Source organism: Triticum aestivum, chromosome 5B (assembly GCF_018294505.1).
Source record: "Triticum aestivum cultivar Chinese Spring chromosome 5B, IWGSC CS RefSeq v2.1, whole genome shotgun sequence".
Lineage (NCBI taxonomy): Eukaryota > Viridiplantae > Streptophyta > Magnoliopsida > Poales > Poaceae > Triticum > Triticum aestivum.
Window position 1 is genome coordinate 415169150 of NC_057807.1, and position 18657 is coordinate 415187806.

An 18657-nucleotide genomic window follows, 5' to 3' on the forward strand; every position below is an offset into this window, starting at 1 on the left:
TCACAACGTAACTGGGTGATTATAAAGGAGTACTACAGGTGTCTCCAAAGGTACATGTTGAGTTGGCGTATTTCGAGATTAGGTTTTGTCACTCCGATTGTCGAAGAGGTATCTCTGGGCCCTCTCGGTAATGCACATCATTATAAGCCTTGCAAGCAATGTGACCAAATGAGTTGGTTACGGGATGATGCATTACGGAACGAGTAAAGAGACTTGCCGGTAATGAGATTGAACTAGGTATTGGATACCGATGATCAAATCTCGGGCAAGTAACACACCGATGACAAAGGGAACAACGTATGTTGTTATGCGGTTTGAAAGATAAAGATATTCGTAGAATATGTAGGAACCAATATGGGCATCCAGGTCCCGCTATTGGTTATTGACCGAGAATGGTTCTAGGTCATGTCTACATAGTTCTCGAACACGTAGGGTCCGCACGCTTAACGTTACGATGACAGTTTTATTATGAGTTTATAAGTTTTGATATACTGAAGTTTGTTCGGAGTCCCGGATGTGATCACGGACATGACGAGGAGTCTCGAAATGGTCGAGACATAAAGATTGATATATTGGAAGCCTATGTTTGGACATCGGAAAGGTTCCGGGTGAAATCGGGATTTTACCGGAACACCGTGGGGTTACCGGAACCCTCCCGGGGTTAATGGGCCTTAGTGGGCTACGAGGGAGAAGAGGAGGGCCGGCCAGGGCAGGCCGCGCGCCCCCTCCCCCCCTAGTCCGAATAGGACAAGGAAGGGGGGGCGGTGCCCCCCTTTCCTCTTTCCCCTCCCCCCTTTCCTTCTCCACCAAGGCAAGAGGGGGGAGTCCTACTCCCGGTGGGAGTAGGACTCCTCCAGGCGCACCCCAAGGGGGCCGGCCGCACCTCCCCCTCCCTCCTTTATATACGGGGGCAGGGGGCACCCCATAACACACAAGTTGATCTACGGATCGTTCCTTAGCCGTGTGCGGTGCCCCCCTCCACCATATTCCACCTCGGTCATATCGTCGCGGAGTTTAGGCGAAGCCCTGCGCCGGTAGAGCATCATCATCATCACGACACCGTCATGCTGACGGAACTCATCCCCGAAGCTTTGCTGGATCGGAGCCCTGGGATCGTCATCAAGCTGAACGTGTGCTGAACTCGGAGGTGTCGTACGTTCGGTGCTTGGATCGGTCGGATCGTGAAGATGTACGACTACATCAGCCGCGTTGTCATAACGCTTCCGCTTACGGTCTACGAGGGTACGTGGACAACACTCTCCCCTCTCGTTGCTATGCCATCACCATGATCTTGCGTGTACGTAGGATTTTTTTTGAAATTACTACGTTCCCCAACACAATTTTGGACAAGGCCTGTTGGCCACTGAATGTTGAGCATAGGGTTGTAACTTGAGGTACACCTTGTCGCCAACCTGAAACTCTCTTTCACTTCTTTGCTGGTCAGCATAATGTTTGATCCTGGTCTGAGCTCTCAAGAGATGTTCTTTGAGCTGATCACAGTGTGCTTGATTTTCAGAAATCCACTGTTGCACATCGGGGTGTGGAGAAGAGGAGGTCACAGGAAATGTACCATAATGAGGTTCATGTCCATAGAGAGCTTTGTAAGGAGAGCAACCCAAAGAGGTGTGGTGGTTGGTGTTATACCAGAATTCCGCCACAGAAAGCCACGATTGCCACTGTCTAGGTTGGTCATGCACAGCACATCTCAAATACATTTCTAGACATTGATTCACCCTTTCGCTTTGTCCATCAGTTTGTGGGTGATAGGCCGTGCTCATCAAGAGTTTAGTGCCCCATAATTTGAACAACTCTTTCCAAAAAACACTAGTGAAGATTTTGTCTCTGTCTGAGATAATAGTTTTGGGAGGGCCATGTAGTTTGACCACTTGATCCAGAAATGCTCTTGCTACTACATGAGAAGTGAATGGATGCTTGAGTGGGATAAAATGACTGTATTTTGTAAACCTGTCGACCATCACAAGGATAGAGGAGTAACCATTTGATTTAGGCAGTCCCTCAATGAAATCCATTGTAATGTCCAGCCAAGGCCCCTGAGGCACAGGCAATGGATGTAACAAGCCCGGAGATCTGCAATGTTCATGCTTAGCTTGCTGACAGACTCCACATTGTTTGAGAAAATCTTGAACATCTTGTTTCAGATTTGTCCAGCAGAACAGTTTCTTGACCCGCTGATAAGTTGCTTGAATTCCAGAGTGTCCCCCTACTGCACTGGAGTGAAAGTTAGCAATAACCTTAGTTTTGAGGGCTGTATTGGCCCCTAGCCAAATCCTTCCTTGATAGTGAATAATGCCCTCTTGCAGACTGTAGCCATCCAGAGGCTCTGAGGAAAGGGCGAATTTCTGCATAAGTTGTTGTGCTTCCTTGTCCACTGTATATGGATTTAAAACTTCCTGCATCCACACTGGTTGAGTGTGGGAAATTAATCGAGTGGCCATAAGATGACCCACCCTGGACAAAGCATCAGCAGCCACATTCTCCACTCCTTTCTTATACTGAAATTTGAATTCCAATCCTCCCAGTTTTGTCATTGCTTTTCTTTGTAATTCAGTTGAAAGCACTTGATACCCCAGGTGACAAAGACTCTGGTGATCCGTCTTAATAATGAAAGGTCCCCTGCTCAAATAGGCTCTCCATTTCTCCACAGCCATGATAATAGCCAAAAATTCTTTCTCATAAATGGAGAGCTGCTGGTTTCGCACACTCAAAGCCTTGCTGTAAAATGCTATAGGGTGTCCCTCCTGAGCCAACACTGCTCCAATGCCCGTTGCACAAGCATCTGTCTCTATAGTGAATTGTTTAGAGAAGTCAGGTAAAAGCAGCACCGGAGTAGAGGTCATGGCCTTTTTGAGAGCTTGGAAAGCTAGGTTGGCCTCCTCACTCCATTGAAAAGCTTTCTTCTGAAGCAAGGTTGTTAGTGGTCTGGCCAGCACTCCACAGCCCTTCACAAATTTTCTGTAGTAACCAGTCAGCCCCAAGAACCCTCGCAGCTCAGTTGGGTTAGCTGGCACTGGCCACTTAACCATAGCCTCTGTCTTGGCTGGGTCTGTGGCCACCCCTTTGTCAGAGATGATATGGCCCAAATATTCCAACTGAGACTGAGCAAAGAAGCATTTGGATTCTTTTGCATAAAATTGATGCTCCCTGAGCAGTTGAAACACCACCCTTAAGTGCTCCTTATGCTCTTCCAGAGTGTGACTGAAGACTAGAATATCATCCATAAAGGCGAGCACAAACTTCCTAATATACGGTGCAAACAGATAATTCATGACACACTGGAATGTGGATGGGGCCATTGCCAAACCAAAAGGCATGACCTTAAATTGGTATTGTCCCAGATGTGTCTTAAAGGTAGTCTTGAACTCATCTTGAGGAACCATTCTAATTTGATGGTACCCGGCCTTTAGATCTATTTTGGAAAAATAGGCTGTGCCAGCCAACTCATCCAATAGTTCTTCCACAATTGGCATAGGAAATCTGTTCTTCATAGTGATAGCATTTAATTTTCTGTAATCAATGCAAAATCTCCATGAACCATCCTTCTTTTTCACCAATAGAACAGGGGATGCAAAGGGACTCATGCTAGGTGTGATTAGTCCAGCTTTAAGCATTTCCTCCACTTGCCTCTCTATCTCATCTTTCTGTAGAGGTGAGTATCGATAAGGCCTGGAATTAACTGGCTGAGCATCAGGGATAAGATGGATTGCATGGTCAAAAGTCCTGTGGGGAGGGAGAGTCTTGGGCTCTTGAAATATGTCCTGATATTCAGTAATGAGCTGCTGTATAGGTTCAGGAGGGGCTACTGAAGTTGGACTTTCCTTAGGCATAAGCACAGCAGTGGCCCATATATCATTTCCTTTCTCCCATTTCAACACTTGATCAACTGACATTCTCTGTAACGCTGCTGGTTCCTGAGTCTGAATGCCCTTCAATTTTATTTCTGTGCCTTTGTAAAGAAATTGAACCCACTTTTCCTTCCAATGGCAAGTCATAGGACTCCATTGTTCGAGCCAATCCATTCCCAGGATTATGTCATGTCCTCCTAACTCCACCACTTTCAGTGGGTAACTGAAAGTGTTTCCCTGTATCCACCAAGTGAGTTCTGGAAGTTCAGCTTTACAAGGTAACACATCCCCATTAGCTACTTTAACTGACAGAGCAGTCTGCAGAGATTGTGGCTGCAGTTTCAATCTGTCCAGGATAGCTTCATCAATGAAACTATGTGTACTGCCGGAGTCAAGGAGAATAATCACAACTTGATTTCCCACCATTGCTCTCAATCGAATTGTTTTGGGATGATCTGCACCGGAGAGAGCATTGATAGATAACAGGAGCTCTTCTTCGACTGCTTCCTGCATAGCAATGGCGTCCAACACGGCGTCAGGTATTCGGTCAGCATCAGAGTTAGTCCCGACTATGGCATTTGCTTGAGCCGCCGCGGGTTTAGCACAACTGTGACCTGGGGCAAACTTCTCCCCACACCCAAAATAGAGACCATTTGCACGACGGTACTCTTTCAGTTGTCGTGCGTGCCAGATATCCCCGGAGGCTTGCCCCCCTCTGCTGTCAGGTTTAGTGACACTGGATTTTGGAAATTGTCGTGGTGCCCGAGCTCGAAGCAGAGTTCCTTCTTGCACTGATGCAAATGCTGCAGCTGCTGCCACTATGAGTGGAAACTGAATCTCCACTGCCCCACGCAATTCTTCTTTTAATCCTAAAATAAACCGTGTGACCAAGAAGGTATCACTGATAGCAGGGTCATACAGCCGCACCTGATAGACTAACTGAAGGAAACTTCTCCTGTATTCATCAACATTGCTTTCCTGTTTCAACATCAGCAGTGCTTTCATCTTATCCCGGTGACACTGAGCATCAAACTCTTGTATGACAGCCTCTTTGAACTGACGCCATTCCACCCATCCCACCTCCTGTTTGTATGTGAGATACCAATGTGCAGCATCACCTCCCAAGTGCAGAGTAGCTGATGTTACCTTGAAGTTCTCCGGGATGTCATAGAGCAGGAAGAATGACTCACAACCATCGATCCAGATGCGAACATCGTCTCCTTCAAATCGTGGGAAGTCCATTTTCGGCATCCATGGCCTGCGTGACGACTGTCCCTCCGGGGTCTGACCCTCCACGCATCCTGGATCCGGTTGAGCTGAGGATCCAGTTTGCGGCCGCGGCCGGGGAACTTGTAAGGGCGGAGGCGGGGGATGCGGAGGTGGCGAGGGCAGCAACGCCTCTGTCGTGTCACGCGGTGAGGTGGTCTGCTGCGCCGCCTTGGCCCCCTTGGCCACTGAAACTTGCTCTTGGTGCACATCCGCGATCGAGCTCATCGTGAGGTTCACCTTTGCTTGTACTGCGTCGATCTGGCCAGCTTGTTCCTCCATCTTCTTATCGATCTCCTCCAGCCGCGATGAGATTGCGTCAATCCCCTCAATTTTGTCCCGCACAAATTTGAGGGCCTCCAATTCCTTCATCAATCTCTCCTCAAACGCCTCCATGGCCAAAATCACTTGCCTCAATTGCACACTTGGCTTGGACGGCGCCGTTGCTGCTCCCGCCCCGAATCCGCGAACCCACTTCTGGATTTACACAGATCAAACCCGAGGGCGTTCTGCAACCTTCCGCAGGATTTACCAGCTAGATCAAGAGATTACGGAAGCGCAAACGGGTCAGACCAAGCTCTGAATACCAACTGTGATGTACTGGGATCTCCCGATCGCCATTGGGGTAGGTAGGAGCGAGTAGGTGAGGTTTCCGTGGGGAAGGGGAAGAAGGAAAGAAGAAAGGGGGCGGAAGAGAAAGTGAGCAATGAATCAATTCGTCATAGCTGTCGTTTACAGATGCACACCTCCAGGTTATATCCTCCTGGCCACTTACAGGCTCTCACACTCCAAGGCCCAACGACACGGCCCAACACTTGCTATAACCCCTGGGCTAGGCCCAAACACACTCCCTCTACTACTCTCTATTTCCTCCTGATGGCATGCCTGCAGTAGTTGAAGCCATGGTGCTGACATGGGAGAAGAGAAGTTTCTCCATGGCGGCTGATGCAGGAGAAGGTAGTGGCAGCGAGATGGCTGAGAGAAGAGAGAGAGACAGTAGAAGGAGGGAGAGCCTCCATGCACTAAGAAAGAAGAAGGGAAACGAGTGGCTAGCTATTGCGGTGCCAAAGGATAAGGTCCACTGCATCACGCCTATATGCGTATGAAAACTGAGCGAAGCGAGCGAGCCATACGACCAGCCCAGCGTTGGGCCGACGCGCCATAAATAAAACTGTAAAAAAGAAACTCCCAGCGATCCTTTTTGGTACAGTCCATTAACATCCTAGATTAATGGGCTGGAATGCGCTGGCCGAGGGCTTCGTTTCGGCCTCTGGATCAGCAGCCCACAGGACATCAGATGTGCGGGAACCCTAAGTAGCCGCCGCCCGCCGCCACCCGCTGTGCCCATCCCCATGGCTGCTTCCCCTCCTCCTTTGAAAGTGGTCGCCGGCGCTGAAGACGGGAACTCCTCCTCCGCCAACCCAAAGATCCAGCCGACCGAGGCCAAAGTCGGTGAAGAGAAGGCTGCCGCCATGGATTCAACGTCATGGCTTGGCCGCTTTGGCCAGCTCTACTTGGCCCTCCGTTCACTGGTCATCCGGGCCTTGCCGGTGAAGACCGAAACCGAGAGGGGGGAGGCCACCGGTGCCAAAGACGGGAATTCCTCCGCCGCCAGTACCAAGATCCAACCGCCGCGGCACGCCGGAAGTGCCTGTGAGAAAACGTCCTGGCCAGGCCGCTTTGGCCCGTTCATCTACCCCGCCCTCCTTCTGTGTTTTGATTTTCGGTTTGTGTTTTTTTTCGTCCTTGGCCGAAATGGCCGAATTTCAAGAATTTTAAATTTTTTGGCAAAATCTCGGGCGAAATTGCAGAATCAAAATTTGAAATTTTGACCAAAATTCGACCGAAATTTGGTCGAAATTCGGCCGAAATTCGAACAAAATTTGAAATAAAACAAAGCCTAAACATAGCAGCGCAACAACCATCAGAATTGATCATATAAACTTCATCAAACAAGCTCTAGGGATTAATAAAACTGCATCTGTCCAACATAACAGGCACACATTAGTTATAAAGTTGCCTCCAACATAACCCTTAACAGTCCAGCATCAGTTCAACCATCACAGCATAGTTCAGACTTTAAATAGTCCGGTGCAGCCAACAGACTTAAAAGGGTTACAGATAGAAACAACAGCTCCAAAAGACAACCATTAAAGCATGACATTGAAACAGCAGCTCCAAGCTTGCCTATATCCAAAAGCTTCTTTATATCCTTGGTTATTCTATTTCTACACACGCCATTTCTGGTTTAGAGAAAACAAAGGAAGGGTCAGGATGGAGGTAGTTATGCATCGGAATTATCTTCTACCACTTTGTGCAACAAAAAATAAAATGGATTAACAGGACAAGTTAGTAGCTAGTAGAACACTAATCAAATGTTATGCATGCTCATGAATCAAATAACAAATCTACTGCAGCAATATAGTTTTTTATTCACAAAAAAGCTTCAGGAGCAAAGGTTAAATGCCTCCATATACTAGAATGATGAATTCTAGTTTATAGTTTGTACTCCAGCACAACAAAACTCTAAGGATACAAAGAAAGCAACATAGACACAAACAACCTGCTGTTGGCTTGGACTAGCCATTTGTCAATTGTCATACAGAAGGAAAATCCACAGTGAAAAATGTGAATAAAAAATCATGCATAAGCACAAAAATATTGAAGGATAAATATAGTGGTTAACATACCTATAAAACAGCAGCTCCAAGCTTGCATACATCCCAAAGCATCTTGATATCCTTAGTTCTTCATGTGGCATTTCTGGTTCAGAGAAAACAGAGAGGATCAAGATGCATGTAGTTCAACATCAGAATTTTTTCATCTTCCACTTTGTGCATAATGAAATAAAATGGACTAACAAGGAAGTGTCTAGTGTAACAATAGTCAAGTGGTAACATTTCAGGATAATATAAATACATTGCTTAACATGTCAATGAGGCTAGGCATAGATAGAAAGTGCATACATCTAAGTAACTAGCAGCTCCAAGTAACTAAAATATTCTAAGCAATTATCATGAATGATAAAACACTAAAAAGAAGAGACTTACCCGCAGATTTCTAAGCAACAAGTATAGGTTGTTGACGTCCTTGGTCTTCTTCTTGACAAGCCGTACAGATCTACGGGTCTCCAAATTGCCATCGTTTGGCGGTGTGTCCATTTCCACTTGAATTTGCGTCTCTTTTTCCACTTGCATTTGTGCCTCTTGCTGATCTTGCATTGATGGACCATCTTCCTTGTCCTCACTCACCCCATCATTATCCTCATTCTCACTTTAATTGAACCTAGCAAATCAATAACAATATTCCATTTGCATAGTGTAAACAAGCAAAGCATAGTAATCTGGCTGCATACCAAGCAAATACTCTAGAAATGTGCACCTATAAGATCGAGATATATGCCTTACTATATAGAAATATGACAGAGAGATCCAACTACTCTGAATTGTGATCATCCTCATCTCACTAGATGGACAGCGCAATGTACTGTTATGTCCACTCACGCCAAAAAACTTCAATCAATTTACGAACAAATACAAAATAGTTTCATGGAACTACTGAATTAAATGAGAGCTCTAGGCCATCTTTTTTTATTTGAACTAAGCTAGAGCTCCCTATAAGATCCCCATGCAATCTCACAGCTCATATCATGTTAGTATGTTACCTTTCCAAGATCTTTGGGAACCACTTGCACTTGCATCATGGTTGCCGCTGCCACTCCTATTTGCAGTTCCATTACCTGAAAATCAAATGACAAAAGAACACCGGTCAGTTATGAAGATTACGTAACTAAGGAAGCAACCCTTGCTTACTAGGGTGTCCTCATATTAATAATAAACAAAAAAAATATACAGCCCAATGCTCTAGTTTAGATACTAAGGAATAAGTAATTTATATACAACTCAATGCTCTAGTTTGCCAAACATACAAGTCACAAACTGTAATCTGTTCTTGAGAAAGATAGAATGATGCTTAGTTCTAGAACCACCACTTAATGGTACCGCTGAACATTGAAATTAATCATCGGTCAACATCTACTTTTCTGTTGAAATTAAACTGTTCTTGAGAAGAAAAAAATGTTGCGCACAAGCATGATCTCAACAGCTCAAAAATAAGCACACAGCGCAGATATATGGAACAACTATATATTTCAGGATGTTCATAACAAGGTTTGTAATCCACTTTTCTGTTGGACCAAAATAAATATTACCAGATCTAGAGCATCCTTGGTGACTACAAGATACATGTATATTTCAGATTAATAATTACACTACTGTGTTCAACTCATCAAGTCTCAACTTTTCTTACCCCCGTATGATATGTGCATTTGCCAAGCCATTTACCAGGGGCCTCTCCTTAATCTAAAGGAACACAAGTACATCGCAGTACAGATTATAACTAAGAAACAAAGCAACATCGATCTGAAATTGTTGAAGAATTAAAACTGCATGCAAGTACCAGGGACGAGACAAATTGTTGCTTCAAGTAGGAGGATATTAGGGCATCAAAAACATTCGTACCTTGCCAATCAACCTCCGCCCTATAGGCTGTTGCCGCTGCCCCTTGCTACTGCCTCCATTCAACTGGTCGGCTGGCGCACCATCAGCTCCGTTGTAGCAGCCGCCGAGCACCATACTGCAGTCTTGGAGAACCAAAGGACAGGAAGTGGATGGGTGGAGGCGAGGAGATGTGGAGGAGGGCTAGAGAAGTGAGCGCCTTGGCCGGAGATGTGGAGGAGGGAGAGGAGATGGGTTGGAAGCACTCGCCTGAGATGTGCGCAGCAGCGGCGCCGCACACAGGAGGAGGGGCAGGGAAAGAGCGATTTAGGGTTAGGTAGCGTGGGTTCGTGGTTTTGTCTCAGCGGAAGCCTAACTGGAAGGCTCTCGAAGCTGGGCCGGGCAAAAAAATTCAAACTGGGCCGAATTATTCGGGCCGATAGGCCCATATATCGGGCCCTAGCGAGACGCCTGAAATTCGGCCGAAATTCATTTTTTTCGGCCGAAAATCAAAACGCAGTCCTCCTTGCACTGCTCATCCGCATCTTACCGGTGAACAAGTACTGGCTTGAGACCTTCTGGAAGCTCGGCCCCGTCCGCCGTGCATTTATCATCCGCTGTTTTGTGGTCATGGGTTTCATGCTGATCCTGGACTTGGCCATTCCTACCGTGTTACTTGTGCATTTCCACGGGCAGGAGATGGCACAGGTGTGGGTCATGTCGCTCACCCTGTGTTCATACGCCTTCCACGCCTCCCTCTTCATCTGGAGGGATTGGTGGTTCTACACAGACTTCGCACGTCTCTCTTACGGCCCCCTGTTGGCCTTCTTCGCCGCCACTGCTATTGGCCCTCGCACCGCCATCTTCATCCTGCATTGGAGCACGGTATGGGCTGCTGGATACTTGGGCAGTTGGGCTGCTCCATCGCTTTGCACCGCCTGCACAAGGGGACTGAGCGGGGCATTGACGAGTTGCCTAGGCTGTCGTGCCATAGCAAGTACACACCCAAAGAACTCACCTTCTTGGTCTGTACCAGAGTACTCATTCTCTCGGTGGTTTGGACTATGTTCATGGCGTTGCCGCTCTACGGATCTGAGCTGACTGAAGTACTGCCTCTTGTCGTGCTCCTCTCCATTGGCTGGATTTATGTCACCCTCTGGTTATACTATGTCGCTAACGATCTCACGCACGGAGTTCTCCTTAAGGGGCCAATGAATTCACTTCCATGTCTGATCCCATGTGCGGTGTTCACTCCTACGCTCTTGCTTCTGCCTGTTATGTTCTCGGTATTGTTACATTGGCTGTTGCTGATGGCCGTGGTTGGCTTCCTTGGGTACCATCTTGCTGTCTACATACGCTACTTGCACACTGCCGCACCATGGTATGTGTGATCTACCTTGTTCGTTTAATTGTTCTATCAACTAGTTAGGTATGTATATTCTTCATATATTGTACAACTTGGATGCAATTCTTGTGTCTATGAAATTTTCTACGTTTTCATTCTAAGTTGACCATTTTGTGTTAGTGATTTAATGCCTAATTTTATGGGAAACATTAGTATGGTCTTCAGTATGTCTAGAGTGAATGATCAGTAAAAATAACACTACGACCCCTCTTTTATATGCCGCATCAAGTGCCTCATGCAACTTGCCTGCATTTATCTAAAATATTGGCAACACCTAGCCAACTAGAAGGGATCACAGTTGAGCCCAGATGTGCGCAATCATGGGCGGAGCTGGGCCCCAGGCAGCCCAGGCCGTTGCCTGGGGCGTGGGAAATTTTCTCAGCCATATATACAAAAAAACACAGGCAGCCTGGGCCAGCTGGCCCATCCACCCAGGTCAGTGCCTTTCCCTGCGCGTGTGTGTGCTACTCACGAGGGTTTGGACGAACCTGTCCGCCGCCCCTTCCCCCAACTTGACGAACCTAGGCGAGGCCGGTGGCCGCGTCCCTGCCCGTTGGCGCCGCCCGCCGCCCCGCCGCCGGCTGTCGTCGTGCTACCCATCCAGCCGCCCCCAATCCCCTTCTGCGCCTATGCCTATACACCTATCCAACCGCCCGCCCCCAGTCCCCTTCTGCGCCGTTGTGGGCTGCCGCCTTGTCCGGCGAGGCGGTGGCCCCGGCGAACTGCCGGCAAGGTGGCCGAGGTGGCCCTTCCTTGGAGGCGCCTTTTTCTCAACAGCTGCGTCACAGAGCAACTGGACAGCAGCAAGGCAGCAAGAGGAAAGCGCAAATGGTCGTATCTCTTCCAATTTTCAAACCTCAATTTTTTTTTGTAGATGCCACTATTGCTAGATGATGATTTTTGTCAGTTGCTAGATTAAACCGTTGCTGCTAGAGGCCAATGTTTGTTAGATACTTAGATGCGAAAATAAAATTTGACATTTAGTAATTTTGCGGAAATCCCTTTTGGAGCTCGGGCTCCAGTGAGGCCTCCAGATTCAGATTTGAAATTTCATTGAAATTTATATGTTTACATCTCAAAAAATTCTGAAAAAAATCACATATATACATGAAGGCATAATACACATGTGTGTAAATTTTCAGTTTAAAATACATTGAAATGAGGGCTGTGCAAAAAGATAAATATGGGGCTGTTTAACACATGATACTATTCATCCTCCCATGCCATGGATTTGTCTTTTTTGTACAGGTCGTAACTCAAGGTATTTCATCATGAATTTTTACACACATGTGAGTTACATCCTTACATACACGCATATTTTTTTCAGAATTTTTTGAACCATAAAAATTTGAATTTGATTTTTTTAAAAATAAAGGTCTCCATGGAGCTCGGCCTCCAAAACGCCTTTCTCGTAATTTTGTTCCTATATTACTGCTAGAGGCCATTGAATATCATGTTTGTTAGTAATTTTGTTGCAACATAGATTGACTTTTGTATGCCTTCAAACTGGATTTTTTGGGTAGTTTTTAGCCTTTGGTTTCTCGCCTGGGGCGTTAGCAAATCCTGGCTCCGCCATTGTGCGCAATGATATCGCAAATTGCGTATACTGCACTATATAGCACTCAAACTTTGTAACGTTGATCGTCAGTGTTACTTTCTCTCTCTGTGATTGCTGCTAACAAGGCAAAAAAAACACCTCCCCCCCTTTAGTTTATGCAAGCTGTGTGGTCACCATGGTATGTTCTGAACCAAGTTCCATTTAGGCATTGTTTGGAGAAGTACATGTAGTTGTTTTGCAGTAAACCAGACTATTAGAGTGTAATAATGCAGGTTTGTAAGAAGATTGTTGATTTAGTGAGTAGCGAGACAATAGCATAAGATGTGACGTTGCAGTTAGGTTTTGTAAAGTCATCAAAAGAAATTAGTATGAACCCAAAGCAGACTACAATTCTTAGTAACAATATCCACTTTTCCTTCTTGACCCTAACACTACTAGTGCAGTTCCAGTTTATAATTAGTTATTTTTGTGTAGGTATTCACCGTAATATTCTATCAACTACACCCTCTGTTCCTAAATGTACATCTTTTTAGAGATTTCACTATAAACTACATACAAAACAAAATGACTGAATTTACACTCTAAAATACATCTACATGCATCCGATAGTGAAATCTCTACAAAGACTTATATTTAGGAATGGAGGGAGTAGCTAGCTAGGTGATATATGTTTTATATATGGTCCAATTATTATTTTTCTTGTTGTTACCCTTATTAGCTCTGGGTATATAAGATCATCTACAGCCGGGCGCCCTATATCCGTCTCATACGCCTGGGCAGGCCGTCCGGTCGACCAGTCACAAAAAATCGACCCAACCGAAGCTCTCAAACGGGCCTCAAACACCCTGACTGATCGGCACCCCTCATATCCGTCTCAATTGTAGGGCAAATATGAGGCGGCCCGGGCACGCCCGGGCGCGTCCGCCACGTCAGCCAGCCAACCGCCAGCCCACACCGACCCCACAAAAACCCCGTCTGGGAGAAACCCTAGCTCACTCTGCTTCGCTCCCCCCTCCCCGACGCTCCCATTTCCCCAATCCGCCAAACCCCTAGCGCCGGCGACCATGTCCAGCACCGGCAACCACTCCGACGACAGCTTCAGAGACGAGGAGGAGCTGGCGCTCCGTATCGCGCTCGAGCGCTTGCGGGTCGATATGGGCGGCAGCTCCGGGTTTGGTGCGACGCCACCTGTCGCCCGTCGCCGCAGTGCCGACGCCGGCGCCGGCCCTTCCCACCCTGTGCGCGGCTCTGCGAGGCCTGCGCGATCTGCTCCTCCCACCCGACGGCCTCCTCCACCTCCGGTAGCTGCTCCACGCGGGCAGTGCTGGGTTCTATTGCCCGCTCCGCCACAACCACGGATGCGGACTCCGGAGTCGGAGGCACGTGTCGCCCGCCGCGAGAGGCAGAGGGCAAGGGTGATGGCGGGCGGGTCCGACGCATCTGCGCAGTCCGCCCGCCGCCTCCCGGTGCCTAACGAGGACGACCTTCTCCTCGAGTCGGTCACTGACTGAGGCGGAGACGAAGGCCCGACGGCTCCGGAGGATTAATGCCAAGCAGCTCCGGCTCGGCATTGAGCAATCCGAGCGGGAGGCGGCAGATGCGGCGAGGGTGGCGAAGCTCAAGTGCAAGCAAGACCGCGTTGTCCGACGCTTGCAAGGCTACATCGTCATCTCTGATTCCTCCTCCGACGACGGGTCCGACGGCTCTGACGTGGACCCACCTCCTGCCGCGGACTCCTATAGCTGCGCCAGCAACCGGAAGGGCAAAGGGCTAGCCAGGAAGTGGTAACATCCGTCTTAATTTCAAGTGATTAGATGTAGTTTGAACTTGTCGGCCGTATTATGTGTATTATGTGAACTTTGGCTATCTTTTGAAGATCCGACTGTGACTCATGATCTACGTAGTTTTTATCAACATTGCATGGGTTGCTTTGAATATGGGGGACGAAATATGAAATACGCAGGTGTGAAGGCGTGGATATAGGGAATGCCCGGTCACTATCTGCGGGGGCGGATTTGACAAATCCGACTGTAGATGCGCTAATGCATCGAAGATGCACGTCCCGCTCCTAGTTCGGCAACGCGGAGGATTTCCTAACTGGCGTGATCAATCTATCCGGATTCGTGTACAATTGTAATTTTTGGTTTTTGGCATATGTGGCCCTTCCCCTGTACTATATATAAGGCCGCATCAATCAAGCGCAAATCCTAAACGCCTTAAGCAAACAGTCCAGACCAAAGTTAGTCCAGCCCCCCCAAAAAAAACAAGTCGTGTTTCCCGAGCTTCCGAGGGCCGCCCAACTCGATATGCTCAGCCGCCACCAGCTCGACTGAGCCGGGCGACACCGAAATCCAACCGAGCAAGACCGACACCCAGTTGATTCCGCCAGCGAAGATAAGGTCGCCGGCGCTGAAGACGGGAAATCCTCCTCCGCCAACCCCAAGACCCAGCCGACGTTGGCGCTGACGGAGGCCAAAGTCGGTGAAGAGATTGCTGCCGCCATGGATTCAACGTTATGGACAATGGTTATGGATTCCCCCCTTTTTCCAGAGGGGCAAGGCCACCGGAGCCAGAGACGAGAATTCCTCCGCCGCCAGTCCGAAGATCTACCTGCCGCACGCCGGAAGTGCCTGTGGGAAGACGTTCTCGCTAGGCCGCTTTGGTCAGTTCTGCCCCGCCCTCTGTTCACTGGTCATCCGCGCCTTACTGTTACCGGTGAACAAGTACTGGCTTGAGTGCTTTTGGAAGCTTGACCCAATTCGCCGTGCACTGATCATCCGCGTCTTTGTGGCCATGGGTTTCATGCTGATGCTGGCCTTGGCCGTTCCTACCCTGTTACTTGTGCACTTCCACGGGCAGGAGATGGCACAAGTGTGGGTCATGTCGCTCACTCTGTGTTCATACGCCATGCTTGCCTCCCTCTTCATCTGGAGGGATTGGTGGTTCTACACAGACTTCGCACGTCTCTCTTACGGCCCCCTGTTGGCCTTATTCGCCGCCACTGCTATTGGCCCCCGCACCGCCATCTTCATCCTGCATTGGTGGAGCACGGTATGGGCTGCCGGATACCTGGGCTACTCCATCGCTTTGCACCGCCTGCACAAGGGGACTGAGCGGGGCATTGACGACTTGCCTAGGCCGTCGTGCCACAGCAAGGATGTGACCAAAGAACTTACCATCTTGGTCTGTATCAGAGATTCAGAGCATTCATTCTCTCGGTGGGTTGGACTATGTACATGGCGATGACGGTCTATGGAGTGAACCTGACTCAAGAGCTGCCTATTGTCTTATACCTCTCCTGCATTGGCTGGATCTATGTCACCCTCTGGTTATACTATGTCACTAATGTTCTCATGCACGGAGTTCTTAAGGGGCCAATGCGTTCACTTCCCTATCTGGTCCCATGTGCGATGCTCTCTCCTGTGATGATGTATCTGTCTGTTTTCCTCTCGGTATTGTTACATTGGCTGTTGTTGATGTCCTTGGTTGGCTTCCTTGGGTACCATCTTGCTGTTTACATACGCTACTTGCACACTGCCCCAGCATGGCATATGTGTGATCTAGCTTAACTTGTCCGTTTAATTGTTCCATCAATTAGCTAGGGTATGTATATTTTCCATATGTTCTACAACTTGGATGCAATTTTTGTGTTATGAATTTATCTTCGTTTTCATACCAAGTTGAAATTTTGTGCAAGTGATTTAATGCCTAATTTGATGGGAAACCTCAGTATGATCTTTAGTAATGTTTAGAGTGAATGATCAGTAAAATACCACTACGGCCCCTCTCTTTCTTAGGTAAAATGCATGCAGAAAATGAATTTTATTCAGGAAGATACCACTATGCCAGGGTTAGGCTTTGTTTCATGTTCCATGATACAAGTTTTGATCAAAGGGTGGTACATGAGCAATTACCCGACTCTATTTAATTATATGCATCAAGTGCCTCATGCAACTTGCATGCATTTATCTAAAATATTGGCAACACCTAGCCAACTAGAAGGCATCACTGTAGGATAAGTAAATGAATAACAAAATCTTCCATGTCTTTGCTGATCAAAATCAGATAATGAAAATTTGATATTGTGAATTAAATTTAGCACCAAGGTGTGTTATGGAAAAGCATCCCCATAATATTGAATCCAAATTAGTGACAAAAATTCAAGATAAAGCCAAAATTTACTAAATTTATATTCATAATAATGTAATTAGATTATGTTGATCTCTAGTCATAGGATATGTTGATCTGCTAATTGGATGATTCTTCTAGTTACCATTTCCCAAGGACTCAATCAGGTCATTGATTGGTTTCCCACCTATTAATCTTATATCCAAACTTATTCACACTAGACAATGTATAGAACTATTGATAATTATCCGGTTTCCCATTTTTTTTCAAGGCTAGTAAATTGCTATTTTGTCCTTCTTTGATTCAAAATCATAGGGAAACTTGGAGAAGATGGTAATGAATATGTTTTACAATGCTTGTGTCCTTCTCTTAAGATTCTACAAATGTTGCTGTCAGCTATCTACATATTATAGTATATGTTTAGATGCTAGTGTTCATGCCAGTTCTCCTGCTCAAGTGCTTCTTAATTTATGAAATGTGTCTTTGACCAAATCTGTTTTTGCCGCAGACCAATAGTATGGAGAGTATGGAGAGCCTGGAGATTATTTGGGTGTATGTTCATCAAAAGCTGACCCCTTAAACTCTATGCAAGACAATGTGTACGGTCAACTTTTTATATGTTTGCATTGAGATATTATGTACTTCTACTCTTGGGGTGTTGGATATTATGTACTTCCACTATTGGGTGTTGGATGTCGGATATGTGGAGCATAATTGTTCAGCTCTCCGCAGGACAATATACTTCTAATTTTATACTCCCTCCTTTCCTTTTTATTGGGCTCGTTTTTGTGTGCGTGTGAGGTACTGATATGATGATAATTTAGGATTAAAATGCCCCAGGTTAATTGACAATCCTTCAAATTTGGACGTTAGAATTCACATGTACTGTGATTTACCTGAATTCTGGGTTTGATCTTTGAGCACAAGTAAACCTATAGTACTCCTAATGCATGCATTGTGACTTGGTGAAATTTATACAAAGAATTGCTAGGAGTGGATTTTGCAGAGTTTGAATATGTGTATGATTAACAATAGGCGGCTGCTAGGCGTTAGCTGATTGATCTTAGGAAACGCAAGGGATCAACAACCTAAAAACTGTTGATTTTCACGTGTACTCCTTGATGACACGACCTCACTAGGACCATGATATCGCTTCCATCCCCAACATGCCCATGTCTTCCCGCATCCCGCATCGTCTCTGAATCCCTGCTCCCGGCGCCGCAATAATGGTGTGCTATATTGCAATGCCGCAACAATGGTGGGATGCGACGATGCTCGGGTGGTATGATGATGCTCCAATGCAACACCAATGATGCTCTAGGGGCCTCCATATGCTCCAATGCAGCACTATTTGCACTGCCATAGCACCGCGCGCTGCCCTGCGGTGCTCCATTATAGCACCAGTGCATTGTCAATGCTCCTGTAGCACCACGTGGAGCTCGTGCATCACGACGGTGCCCTTGCGGCAACCCCCACATCCTCTTCAGAAAACTCACTATAGTGTCCCAACCCCGCGTTGTCGAAACAACACAGACGCATCGTAGCAGTGTCGCCACTCAACACTCCCAACATTCCTTGCAGCATTGCCACAACCGCGAGCCTGTCCTTTGCAGCATCAGGTGCTTCTGCTGGCCATCTGCCACAGTAGTTGTTGGCCTTGCAGCTTGCAACACAATAGTGGCTAAAGGGTATGTATTCGATGCACAAAATCACTAGAGTTGCAGCGCTTCTCGGTCATCCTTTGTGGTCGCCGCCGCAACGCCAATGATGCTCCAGCGCAGCATCGTCGGCTATGCGTGGATGCTCCATTGCAGCATCCGCAAAGCTCGACAATTCTTCCATTGGAAGCTTCTTAGCAATGCCAGTGATGTTGCATCGGGCTATATATTGTGGTGGGGCTTGCGCAAGGATGGCTGGCATCAAACCATTTCTCAATTCGCA

At 47.1% G+C, this 18657-nt stretch overlaps 1 long non-coding RNA gene across 1 annotated transcript; it reads right to left on the minus strand.

The window, feature by feature from the left end:
* Positions 1–7059: 7059 nt before the first annotated feature.
* Positions 7060–9963, minus strand: LOC123112172 (uncharacterized). The gene is made up of 5 exons (XR_006455200.1): positions 9650–9963; positions 8794–8868; positions 8180–8414; positions 7820–7892; positions 7060–7372 (listed from the first exon to the last, which is right to left on the minus strand). It is a non-coding gene; the product is annotated as an uncharacterized lncRNA (long non-coding RNA).
* Positions 9964–18657: the final 8694 nt, after the last annotated feature.